This window comes from Salvelinus sp. IW2-2015, linkage group LG8 (assembly GCF_002910315.2).
Source record: "Salvelinus sp. IW2-2015 linkage group LG8, ASM291031v2, whole genome shotgun sequence".
Taxonomy (NCBI): domain Eukaryota; kingdom Metazoa; phylum Chordata; class Actinopteri; order Salmoniformes; family Salmonidae; genus Salvelinus; species Salvelinus sp. IW2-2015.
The window spans coordinates 28,282,192-28,296,544 of record NC_036848.1 but is presented as its reverse complement, the minus strand read 5'-3'; positions in this window follow the sequence as shown (position 1 = coordinate 28,296,544).

Genomic DNA, 14,353 nt, shown 5'->3' with positions numbered 1-14,353 from the left:
GCACCGGCGCCGAGGAAGGCTCCGGCCCTGGAGCTGAGTTGGCCGCCGTGCCTGGACTGGGCATCGGCGCAGAGGAAGGCTCCGGCCTTGGAGCGGGACTGGACGCCGTGCCTGGACTGGACATTGGCGCAGAGGAAGGTCCGGCCTTGGAGCTGGACTGGATGCCGTGCCTGGACACCGGCGCAGAGGGAGGCTCCTGCCATGGAGCGGACTGGACGCCGTGCCTGGACTGGGCCCCGGCGCAGAGGAAGGCTCTGGCCTTGGAGCTGGACTGGACGCCGTGCCTGGACTGGGCACCGGCGCAGAGGGAGGCTCCTGCATGGAGCGGGACTGGACGCCGTACCTGGACCGTGCACCGTCACAGAAGAAGCTCCGGCCATGGAGCGGGACTGGATGCCGTGCCTGGACTGGGCACAGGTGCAGAGGACGGCTCCTTCCATGGAGCGGGACTGGACGCCGTGCCTGGACTGAACTGTGCACCGGCGCAGAGGAAGGCTCCGCCTTTGCAGCGGGACTGGACGCCGTGCCTGAACTGGGAACCAGTGCAGAGGAAGGCTCCGGCTTGGAGCGACTGGACACCGTGCCTGGACTGGGCACCGGCGGAGGAGGCCTCCTGCCCTGGACGATCCGCGAGAGCCGACTCGACCTTAGTGCACTGGACGAGCAATTCACGGGCACGAGAAGAGCGCCAGAACCATTGGGTGGACTTGGACCACAAGCTGCCCTGGACTAGAGCCCCGCGACAGAAGGAAAGGCTCCGAAGGCCTCTGAGAGTATGCTCACAGGCAACTACACATAAACAAGATCCCACAAAAACCAGTGGGGAAATGGCTGCCTAAATATGATCCCCAATCAGAGACAACGCTAAACAGCTGCCTCTGATTGGGAAACATACCAGGCCAACATAGAAATAAAACAACCTAGATTACCCACCTTAGTCACACCTCGACCTAACCAAAATAGAGAATAAAAAGTCTCTCTATGGTCAGGGCGTGACAGCCTTATAGATTGTAAAATAGTTTCCATGTACCAATTCCATGTCACATGGTTAATGAACTGATACCTAAAACAACACAGGATTCAACATTTTTAGTTAAAATTATTATACAAAATTCTTGCAACCAATATAATGTAAAATATAATGTGTCTGTAAAATGTATATAGGTTCAGAACTTTTGGGAAACAGTCAAACAGTTAAAAATATATGGAAAATATAAATCAAATTGGATGGTCTTCAGAGATAGATGGGAGGTTGGTAGTCATCTCGAATGCATTTCAATTAACACGTGTGCCTTATTAAACGTTAATTTGTGGAATTTCTTTCCTTCTTATGCGTTTGAGCCAATCAGTTGTGTTGTGACAAGGTAGGGGAGGTATACAGAAGATAGCCCTTTTTGGTAAAAGACCAAGTCCATATTATGACAAGAACAGCTCAAATAAGCAAAGAGAAATGACAGTCCATCATTACTTTAAACCATGAAGGTCAGTCAGTTCCAAAAATGTCAAGAACTTTGAACGTTTCTTCAAGTGCAGTCGCAAAAACCATTAAGTGCTATGAGGAAACTGGCTCTCATGAGGACCGCCACAGGAAAGGAAGACCCAGAGTTACCTCTGCTGCAGAGGATAACTTCATTAGAGATTCATCAGCCTCAGAAATTGCAGCCCAAATAAATGCTTCACAGAGTTCAAGTAACAGACGCATCTTAACGTCAACTGTTCAGAGGAGACTGTGGGAATCAGGCCTTCATGGTTGAATTGCTGCGAAGAAACCACTACTAAAGGACACCAATAATAAGAAGAGACTTGCTTGGGCCAGGAAACACGAGCAATGGACATAAGACCAGTGGAAACCTGTTCTTTGGTCTGATGAGTCCAAATTTGAGACTTCTGGTTCCAACGGCCATGTCTTTGTGAGACTCAGAGTAGGTGAAAGGATGATCTCCGATTTGTGGTTCATGGAGGAGGTGTGATGGTGTGGGGGTGCTTTGCTGGTGACACTGCCATTGATTTATTTAGAATTCAAGGCACACTTAACCACAGCATTCTGCAGTGATATGCCATCCCATCTGGTTTGTGCTTAGTGGGMCTAGCATTTGTTTTTCAACAGGACAATGACTGGTGGAAAAGCATTCCAGGTGAAGCTGGTTGAGGGGATGCCAAGAGTGTGCAAAGCTGTCATCAAGGCAAAGGGTGGCTACTTTGAAGAATCTCAAATATACAATTTATTTTGATTTGTTTAACACTTTTTTGGTTACTACATGATTCCATATGTATTATGTCACAGATTTGATGTCTTCACTATTATTCTACAATGTAGAAATGAGTAAAAATAAAGAAAAACCCTTGAATGAGTAGGTGTGTCCAAACTTTTGACTGGTACTGTATATATTTGCAAAACATATATGGGGGATTGGAAATTATTCAGATAATTACATTGATGGAAGCTACAATCTATCTGCAAAAATGAAAGTTGATCTACCCACACTTCTTAAAAATAAAAATACAAATGTGGGCTTCGGAAAGCTTCTGTAATCACATTTTAGCACTTGTGTACAGTAACTCAGCCTCCTACATTTTGAGTTCCATCACAAAGAAATGAATGTCTCATGTCTTCAGTACATGGTCTATTACATGTGTATTAGTGCATACTGTTYATGTTTGGCATGGGGGAATATCAGTAAGCATATGGGATGAATAATAGAGAAAGAGAGCGGTATTGGCCGGTAGAGCAGTCATTCTGTAACACAATGTGACCTGCTCCCCTTTGTGTGTCTGTGTGTGGGCGGCGTGTGTGTGTGTAGGTGATTGAATGGGCCGCACTGGCCTTGAAGTATTTTCTGTTTCTTCCTCTGTCTTTTCATCAGAGTGGAGGACTAGAGTGCTGAAAGAGCTGATTAGTCATTCGCTTTGGAAAAAGTCAGTCAGTCTAATCAGTGGTCCTGGAGCAGCAAACTGTTGTTCAATCCCCCTTCTAAATGGGAATCCTTTCATTTCAAGTTATTAAGTATCATTTGAACCCAGCCACTGCACAATGTCATGCATATACACTACATTACCAAAAGTGCTCATTCCAAAATCATGGGCATTAATATGGAGTTGGTCCCTCCTTTGCTGTTATAAAAGCCTCCACTCTTCTGGGAAGGCTTTCCACTAGATGTTGGAACATTTCTGTGGGGACTTGCTTTCATCCAGCCACAARAGCATTACTGAGGTTGGGCACTGAGGTTGGGCGATTAGGCCTGGCTCGCAGTGAGAGTTCYAATTCATCCAAAAGGTGTTCGATGGGGTTGAGGTCTCTGTGCAGGACAGTCAAGTTCTTCCAAACCGATCTCAACAAACCATTTCTGTATGGACCTCACTTTGGGCACTGGGGCATTGTCATGCTGAAACAGGAATGGGCCTTCCCCAAACTGTTGCCACAAAGTTGGAAGCACGGAATAGTATAGAATGTCATTGTATGCTGTAGGGTTAAGGTTTCCCTTCACTGGGGGCCTAGCCCAAACCATGAAAAACAGCCCCAGACCATTATTCCTCTTCCACAAAACTTTACAGATGGCACTATGCATTGGGGCAGATAGCGTTCTCTCTGACATCCGCCAAACCCAGATTTGTCCGTCGGACTACCAGATGGTGAAGCGTGATTCATCACTCCAGAGAACACCCTCCACTTTCCCTGCCGGAAAGCTGGGTCCGCGGTTTGTGGGGCCATTTAAAGTCCTGAGTAGACTGAACGAGGTATGCTACAGGTTACAGCTTCCCCCAGATTATCGCATTAATCCCTTGTTCCATGTGTCTCTCCTCAGGCCGGTGGTGGCTGGTCCACTCCAAGAAGCTGAGGTGCGGGAGGTTCATCCRCCCCCTCTGGACATTGAGGGGGCCCCGGCGTATGCTGTTCGAGCCATCCTGGACTCGAGGCGCCGGGCGATGGGCCTTCAGTACCTCGTGGATTGGGAGGGCTACGGTCCGGAGGAAAGATGCTGGGTGCCGTTGGAGGACGTCCTGGACCCTTCGTTGCTACGGGATTTCCACCGTCTCCATCCGGATCGCCCTGCGCCTCGTATTCCGGGTCGTCCCCGAGGTCGGTGTCGGCGCGCTGCTGGAGCCGCGCGTCAAGGGGGGGTACTGTCACGACTTCCGCCRAAGTCGGTCCCTCTTTTCATTTTCCATTTGTTCTGTCTTTGTCTTATATCACTTAATCAATGACTTAACCCCCTGTTCTACATGTTGTATTTGTGAGTGATTGTTTGTTGTATTGTGGTCCGTATTGTGTGGCCGTGTATATTACGTGTTACGTTTWAATTTTTGAGTCAAGTATTCTATTACTGATATCTGCTGTCCTGCGCCTGACTCATCTCAACAGCTACACACAGACACCTTTACAATAATCGGAATGCAAGGTGATTAAAAGAAGAATAAAACATTCACAAAGCAAGATACCGTACTTTACATGAATACAGGGCCTTTGATGTCAAATGTTCAAGAGCCTTTTACATTTTTTATCTAAAAGGCATTGTTTCAAACCAGTGTAGGCTCCTCAGAGGAGGAAGGGGAGGAATATCCTCCTTCGTGAATTTCATTTTTTTTWAAATAGTGAAACATATAAAAAGTTATCCTTTTTAGATAAAACTATACTAAATATATTCACGTCACCAAATAATTGATTAAAACACTGTTTATGCAACCAGGTGAATCCAGGTGAAAACTGTGATCTCTTATTAATGTCACTTGTTAAATCCATTTCAATCTTTGTAAATGAAGAGGGAGAGACAGGTAAAATAATCATTTTTAAGCCTTGAAACAATTGACACATGGATTGTGTATGTGTGCCATTCAGAGGGAGAATTGGCAAGACAAAAGATGAAAGTGCCTTTGAACGGGGTATGGACGGGGTATGGTAGTAGGTGCCAGGCGCACCGGTTTGAGTGTGTCAGAACTGCAACGCTGCTGTTTTTTTAATGCTCAACAGTTTCCCGTGTGTATCGAGAATGGTCGACCACCACCGAAAGGACATCCAGACAACTTGACCCAACTGTGGGAAGCATTGGAGTCAACATGGGCCAGCATCCCTGTGGAATGCTTTCGTCCCCTTGTAGAGTCTATGCTGTTCTGAGGGCAAAAGGGGGTGAAACTCAATATTATGAAAAGGGAAAGGGGGGAAACCTAGTCAGTTGTACAGCTGAATGCCTTCAACTGAAATGTGTCTTCCGCAATTAACCCAACCACTCTGAATCTATTAGATGGTGTTCCTAAGGATTTGTACACTATGTGTATATTGAGACAATTTACAGACAGTAGCCTATCACAAAATACAGTGGTGGAAAAAGTATCTAATTGTCATACTTGAGTAAAAGTAAAGATACCTTCATAGAAAACGACTCAAGTGAAAGTGAAAGTCACCCAGTAAAATACTACTTGAGTAAAAGTCTAAAAGTATTTGCTTTAAATATACTTAAGCATCAAAAGTAAATGTAATTGCTAAAATATACTTAAGCATCAAAAGTTAAAGTATAAATCATTTCATATTCCTTATATTAAGCAAACCAGACGGCACCATTTTCTTGTTTTTTAAAGTTATGGATAGCCAGGGGCACACTCCAACACTCAGATAWCTTTACAAATGAAGCATTTGTGTTTAGTGAGTCCGCCAGATCAGAGGCAGTAGGGATGACCAGGGATGTTCTCTTGATAAGTGCGTGAATTAGATTTTGTTTTTGTCCTGCTAAGCATTAAAAATGTAACCAGTACTTTAGTCAGGGAACATGTATGGAGTAAAAAGTACATAACTTCACGACATTTCGGAATGTCGTGAAGTTAAGTAAAAGTTGTCAAAAATATAAATAGTAAAGTACAGATACCCCCCAAAAATACTTAAGTAGTACTTTAAAGTATTTTTACTTAAATACTTCACACCACTGGCAAAATAGAACTCAATTGATTGAACATTAAACATATTTCAGTATGATTAAAATAGACTTATTATACTGTTTATATTTTAATGCAGTTATCTCCATTTTAATTTATTTGTATAAGTTGCTTGTTTGTATCAATTGTTCTAACGCTGAACATAGCTGTAACGATCGTCTAAGGGAGGAGACCAAAACGCAGCGTGGTAAGTGTTCATGCCTTTATTAGGAAAGTGAACACTATGACAAAAATAACAAAGAGATAAACGAAAATCGAACAACACGAAACAGTTCTGTCTGGTACAGACACAAAGACAGAAAATAACTACCCACAAAACACAGGTGGGAAAAGGCTACCTAAGTATGGTTCTCAATCAGAGACAACGATAGATATCTGCCTCTGATTGAGAACCACACCCGGCCAAACACAAAGAAATAGAAAACATAGAACACAAAACATAGAATGCCCACCCCAACTCACGCCCTGACCAAACCAAAATAGAGACATAAAAAGGATCTCTAAGGTCAGGGMGTGACAATAGCCTTAAGATGCTTCTGGAAAACTGGGCCCTGTAATGAGAGTTTAGGTTTTATAGTCCTGGAGACATGCAGTAGGTAAAGACTATAATTGGATCATGTGAGACATGTAAAGAACGTAATGTCCGCTTCTCGTCATCAAATCACAGTCTTATGATACATTGTGTTGACTGTGACAAGTGCTCTGTAAATGCTTACACCAAATGACTAGGCTAGAGCTTGTAAACTCTAATCCAATTGAGAATATAGAATAATTGCAAAAGGATTTTCTAATGATCAATTAGCCTTTTAAAGTGATACACTTGGATTAGCTAACACAACATGCCATTGGAACACAGGTGTGATGGTTGCTGATAATGGACCTCTGTACTGTGGATATTCCATAAAAAAATCTGCCGTTTCCAGCTACAATAGTCATTTACAACATTAACAATGTCTACACTGTATGTCTGATCAATTTGATATTATTTTAATGGACAGAAAATGTGCTTTTATTTCAAAAACAAGGACATTTCTAAGTGATCCCAAACTTTTGAACAGTAATGTATATGCGTATATACACTCACAGTCAGTTTAAGTCCCTATAATCCAATTACAAATGTCCACTTTTAGATTATTTGTATTTATGTCACACACACAATAATTGTTTTACTATCCTTGTGGGGACCAAACAATTGATTCCCATTCAAAATCCTATTTTCCCTAACCCCTTACCCTAACCCTTAACCTAACCCTAACCTTAACCTTAACCCCAAACCCTAAACCTAACCCCTAACCCTAATTGTAACCTAACCCCTAAGCCTAAAATCAAATGTTTTCTTTGTGGGAACCGGCAAAATGTCCCTACTTGGCTGAAATGTCCTTGTTTTACTATCCTTGTGAGGACTTCTCGTAAAACACACACAAACACACACATGCACACACACAAAGCCCCTTGACTTAGATGCATCAGAAAAAAACAGATGTCTCAGTTCACACAATTATCTTCCTCATCTGTTATCTCCAGGTTATCTCGTATTGTCCAATGCTTTTAGTTGTTACTTTACTGCCATTTAATAACGCTCACTTTCAGATAACGTGTGCTGAACCTTGATTAGATGTGTTAGTGCTTATTTGTGGTGAACCAAATTAACCTCTCGGGTTCCTGTCGTGTTGATCGTATCACGGAGCACCGGTCCCTCGGATCAACGATAGGCTAGTCACAACGATTTACATATGCCAGTGGATTTCAGGCATTTTGTTCGTATGAGCCTTTACAGACATCAGTAAAAACATTTTAAATCAACACAACTACATTAGACTGATTGTGCAAATTTTATTTTGTAAATATTCAAGCGAAAGCTCTCTTAAACAAGCGTAGGGAGTAGGAGGGAGGTTAGCATGTTTTTTTAATGTTGATGCGTAATATGAGCCATTTAACTGTCATTGTTATTCATCATTCAGAAAGGCTTTTTAGTAATTACGAGTGTCCTCCTCAGGTGAAAGCCATACAGTCAGTCTCAACAATAGAAATAAAGAATTACCCTCAGTCAATCCACACTCACTTCAACTCAGGACTTCCATCAACATAACTCACCATGAATAGGTTGGAAATAGGTTTCAAATACTGGTTTCATTGTTTCTATGCAGATGATGTTCTATTCCCAGAACTGAACGAGCTGAAATACCCCGAACTGAAGAAACGTACCTTGCAAGGCATGCTTAGCAAAGTGGATCCTGTCATTTGTACAATAACTCAAGGTTACTTTTTTCGAGCATGSCTCTATTCCTTGCTCTTTTGCGAGCAGGGATAAGCGGTGAGATATGAGTGAGATACTATTGTCAGTGAACCGGGGTTACGCAAGTATTCTTGAGTTCTCCTTCAAATACTTGTTTTGATTTCTCACGGTGGGATATGGCCAACTCCCRCATCGCAGACATGCTCTCTGAAGCCAGGGTCGTCTCAACAACATCACCCCTCAGAGGCTCCCACACTATCAAGCTACCAAGATGAGGGATTATCCCTATTCCAGTAAAAGTGCAGTGACATCTAGTCAATAAATCTCATGTAATAGATCTCTTGTAATAGATGCTATTGAACAGTGCCCAAGAGGTAGCCAAACTTTTGGTGAAATGAGCTTCACAAGCGCTCTGGGGGTTGCAAACCCTTGCTATTACAAGTCAATATAATAGCCTCCAGTGTCCAGTAGGATAGTCGTTAACGAGACACAGGCCTCCCCTTGCAGGGGGAGTTGGTAGCTCTTGCAAAATTCACACTGGACATAAACGGTGGAAGACGCTTTTCTTCCATAGAAGTGAAGGGTGGCGGGTGGAAGGCTGCAAGCTCCAAGGCGAGACAGTCGGAATGGTCACCGACCTTAGGCAAAAGGCAGGGTTAGGTAACAACCTTGAACAACCCCTGGGCAAACTGACAGGGCATGCAGCTCTGTCACTGGCTTGATGATGTAGGCGGTCAGCCATTGATGGCTCCACCCTGGGAGGGTTGTCAAACCTGGATTCCTCCATATTGTGCATGACCAGGCTAAGGGAACCCTTAGTAGTGAACTTGCTGGAAAGGGGCTTATCCCACAAGCCCTTAACTGGCTGGCTGGTACTGTGGGGAGCAGTTGTTTAGTAGGGGCCGTATGTGAAGGGAGTCTCTTCCCGTCGTACAGGTCCCTAATGGGGTCCTGGCCAATCAAGGGAGCCGGCCACTCGATGTTGAGTCTGGCCGCTRCTCGCTTGCAAACGTCTAAAAACCCAAACTCTAAGGGGGCAGCGCAGCTCCCCTGTCCCGGCGGTAGGGAGACCTAAGGACTGTTAGTGTCTTAACGACCGTTCCACAGGTGCATGTTCATTAATTGTTTATGGTTCATTAAACAAGCATGGGAAACAGTGTTTAAACCCTTTACAATGAAGATCTGTGAAGTTATTGGATTTTTACGAATAATCTTTGAAAGACAGGGTCCTGAAAAAGGGATGTTTCTTTTTTTGCTGAGTTTATAAAGATATATACAGTGCATTCGGCAAGTATTCAGACCCCTTGACTTTTCCACATTTTGTTACGTTACAGCCTTATTCTAAAATGCATKAAATAGTTCCCCCTCCTCATCAATCTACACGCAATACCCCATAAATAAAAAACAGCTTTTTAGAAATTTTTGAAAATGTATTGACATTTTAACAATAAGATATCACATTTACTTAAGTATTCAGACCCTTAACTCAGTACTTTGTTGAAGCACCTTTGGCAGCGATTACAGCCCYAAGTCTTTCTGGGTATGACGCTACAAGGTTGGCACACCTGTATTTGCGGAATTTCTCCCATTCTTCTCTGCAGATCCTCTCAAGCTCTGTCAGGTTGGATGGGAAGCATCGCTGCACAGCTATTTTCAGGTCTTTCCAGAGAGTTTCAATCGAGTTAAARTCCGGGCTCTGGCTGGACCACTCAAGGACATTCAGAGACTTGTCCTGAAGCCACTCCTGCATTGTCTTGGCTGTGTGCTTAGTGTCATTGTCCTGTTGGAAGGTGAACCTTCACCACAGTCTGAGGTCCTGAGCTTTCTGGAAAAGGTTTTCATCAAGGAACTCTCTGTACTTTGCTCCGTTCATCTTTCCCTCGATCCTGACTAGTCTACCAGTCCCTGCCGCTGGAAAACATCCCCACAGCATGATGCTGCCACCACCATGCTTCACCGTAGGGATGGTGCCAGGTTTACTCCAGACTTGACACTTGGCATTCAGGCCAAAGAGTTCAATCTTGGTTTCATCAGACCAGAGAATCTTGTTTCTTATAGTCTGAGTCCTTTGGGTGCCTTTGGCAAACTCCAAGCGGGCTGTCACGTGCCTTTTACTGAGGAGTGGCTTCAGTCTGACCACTCTATCATGAAGGCCTGGTGGAGTGCTGCAGAGATGGTTGTCCTTCTGGAAGGTTCTCCCATCTCCACAGAGGAACTCTGAAGCTCTATCAGAGTGACCATCAGGTTCTTGGTCACCTCCCTGACCATGGCCCTTCTCCCCCGATTGCTCTGTTTGACCGGGCGGCCAGCTCTAGGAAGAGTCTTGGTGGTTCCAAAATACTTCCATTTAAGAATTATGGAGGCCACTGTGTTCTTGGGGACCTTCAATGCTGCAGACATTGTTTGATACCCTTCCCGAAATCTGTGCCTCTACACAGTCCTGTCTCGGAGCTATTTGGGCAATCCCTTTCGACTTCATGGCTTGGCTTTTGCTCTGACATGCACTGTCAACTCTGGGACCTTATATAGACAGGTGTGTGCCTTTCCAAATCCGGTCCAATCAATTGAATTTACCACAGGTGGACTCCAATCAAGTTGTAGAAACATCTCAAGGATGATCAATGGAAACAGGATGCACCTGAACTAAATTTCATGTCTCATAGCAAAGGGTCTGAATACTTACGTAAATAAGGTACCTGTTTTTTTATTTTTAATACATTTGCAAACATAAAAAAAATAAAAAAATTTGCTTCGTCATTATGGGGTATTGTGTGTAGATTGATGAGGAATTGTTTTTATTTTATCAATTTTAGAACAAGGCTGTACCCTAACAAAATGTGGAAAAGTCAAGAGGGGCCAGAATACGAATGCGCCTGTCTCTTATACACATCTAGATGTGTATAAGAGACAGCTCTTGAGACCGAGATGTGTGAAATTAACCGATTTATTTGCTAAAAGTTCTGGTTCTGCAAGTCCCGAGTTCTGTGTCTATCAGAAATGGCTGCTGATCTGCTGTGGTGCAGTCGAGGTAGGAAGAAAACAGGGAAAGACACTCACACATCCTGACACAGATCATGTGGTCTACTACTGCCTGTTAGGTCTAACATTTGGGCTGTATATTGTATACCTACTATAGTAGGTTCATTAAGGAAGGGGGATTTTGGGGATCATTTAGTCACTAGGCTACTTGCAATATAGCCTAACAAGTCGTTAGATTGGCTTTTATAACACATAAGTACCGTGCTTCTACATCTGCATTGCTTGCTGTTTTKTTTTTTTTGGCTGGGTTTCCGTATAAGCACTTTGTGACATCTGCTTTTTACTAAACACAAGTGATAATGTATTACAATAAAGGTCAATTCGGGGACTGTCTGCGTATTGTAATTGTTTTATCAATGTTTATTCGCTTCTGAATCTGTCTCTTCAGCCCAGTGAGTGAGTTTATGAGCTATAGTAACAAGTGGCTTTGTGTCTGATTATGTTACATAGGCGGGACTTTCCAGCCTTCAGTAAAGTGGCTATCTCCCGTTTATTTCATTTGCTGTAAGCCCTGTCACTTCTTGGCAGAAAGATACGCAAACGAGTGCGGCACTGTCAAACGAAGCACAGCACTAGAGATCTATCCGCATCCACAAAACTAGTCCCGACATTGTTCTTTGACAAACACATGTTGTATATTGAATTCAATAGATAAAAACAGAGAGAGAAGAAGAGAGAGAGAGACTGACAGCCAAAACATTAAGGAACTGGCAGTCTCTCTCTCTGTGTTCTTCTATTGAATTATATGTAGCCTAATATTTAAACACTTACAATGCCTTCAGATGGTATTAATACCYCTTGACTTTTTCCACATTTTGTTGTGGTACAAAGTGGGTTAAAAATGGATTGATTTTTAATTTTTTGTCAAAGTGGAAGATTTAAACATTTTTTAAATGAAAAATAAACACTAAAATATCTTGATTAGATAAATATTCAACCCCCTCAGTCAATACATGTTAGAATCACTAGGAAAGCAGATTGAACCATGTTTTTCTCTACGATTTCTCCTGTGCTTAGTTTGAGTTTATTTATTCTTGCTCACAGATAAAACAGAAGAATTGCAGAATTTACATTATTAAGAATTGAAAAACGCTCATTTAAAATACATAACACATCAAACATGGCATAAATATAATAGAGGACATTTTTGTTAAAAATATAATTTTAGGGGAAAACATTTAAGAGCTAGAGTTATTGTACAGTCTGACAGCAGTGGGTAGATTGGCGTTTCTCAGCCGGTTTGTACTTTGTACTGACAGTTATACAAGACCGTTCGTGGCTGGTGGTGCAGTTGCCTCTTTTCGGAGGGAGCACGTCATTCAGTGGGTGGKCAAGAGTGTSCATGTTCTTCACCAAGTGCACTGCAGTCTGCTCTCGCCTGCTCTGCAGCGACGGGWACTGTGGATGGACTGCTCCACCTCTGGAGAAGAGGCCCTCCTCTGCACCCTGTCCAGTTGAGCCTGCTGCTTTTTGCTGCATCCAACTAACAGCACTCACCGTATTCCACGACAAGGCCTGACCACTGTAGTTATAGACTGTCACCAATCTTCGTGGGTAGGCCATCTCTCTCTAAGGAGTCCAAATGTGCAGGAGTTTTGAAGCCTTCTCACTGACTGCTCCGCATGTGTCACCACTGAGACGAAAACGAAGATTGGTTGTTGTACCACTGTACTCTTCTGTCCACCTAGGATGAGCGGTGAGGTTTCGAGGGTCTCTTGAAAACATCTGAATTTCCACGACTTTTTCCCATTCAGGAGCATGTTGTTGGATGTGGCCCACTCTTCCAGCTGCTTTGCTCCAAGCCCATGAAGTAATCTTTGGATGCTGGTTAGTTTTATGGTTCGGGACAGCCCTACATAATGCTGCATATCCAGAAGGCAACTTTTTGGGTGGACGTGTGAAGGAGTAACAGATATGATTGAGACCACGTCCCCTTGTGGCACACCAAAGGCTTAATGTGAGACAAATCCGAACGCTTATAAGATAACCCGCTATGCCCTCAGATGAACCATCAAACAAGCAAAGCGTCAATACAGGATTAATATTGAATCCTAGTACATTGGCTGTGACGCTCGTCGGCTGTGGCAGGGCTTGAAAACTATTACAGACTTCAAAGGGAAACCCAGACGCGAGCTGCCCAGTGACGTGAGCCTAGCAGACGAGCTAAATGCCTTTTATGCTCGCTTCGAGGCAAGCAACACTGAAGCTTGCATGAGAGCAGATCTACAGATGATGCAATCTCTATTTCACTCCACACTGCCCTTTCYCACCTGGACAAAAGGAACACCTAYGTGAGAATGCTATTCATTGACTACAGCTCAGCGTTCAACACTATAGTACCCTCAAAGCTCATCACTAAGCTAAGGATCCTGGGACTAAACACCTCCCTCTGCAACTGGATCCTGGACTCCTTGACGGGCCGCCCCCAGGTGGTGAGGGTAGGTAGCAACACATCTGCCACGCTGATCCTCAACACTGGAGCCCCYCAGGGGTGCGTGCTCAGTCCCCTCCTGTACTCCCTGATCACCCCGACTGCATGGCCAGGCACAACTCCAACACCATCATTAAGTTTCCAGACGACACAACAGTGGTAGACCTGATCACCGACAACAACGAGACAGCCTATAGGGAGGAGGTCAGAGACCTGGCCGGGTGGTGCCAGAATAACAACCTATCCCTCAATGTAACCARGACTAAGGAGATGATTGTGGACTACAGGAAAAGGAGGGCCGAGCACGCCCCCATTCTCAGGCTGTAGTGGAGCAGGTTGAGAGCTTCAAGTTCCTTGGTGTTCACATCACCAACAAACTAGAATGGTCCAAACACACCCAAGACAGTCATGAAAAGGGCTCGACAAAGCCTATTCCCCCTCAGGAAACTAAAAAKATTTGGCATGTGTCCTCAGATCCTCAAAAGGTTCTACAGCAGTAACATCGAGAGCATCCTGACTGGTTGCATCACTGTTTGGTACGGCAATTGCTCGGCCTCCGACCGCGAGGCACTACAGAGGGTAGTGAGTACGGCCCAGTACATCACTRGGGCTAAGCTGCCTGCCATCCAGGACCTCTACACCAGAGGAAGATTTGTCAAAGACCCCCCTAAAAATTGTCAAAGACCCCAGCCACCCCAGTCATAGACTGTTCTCTCTACTACCGC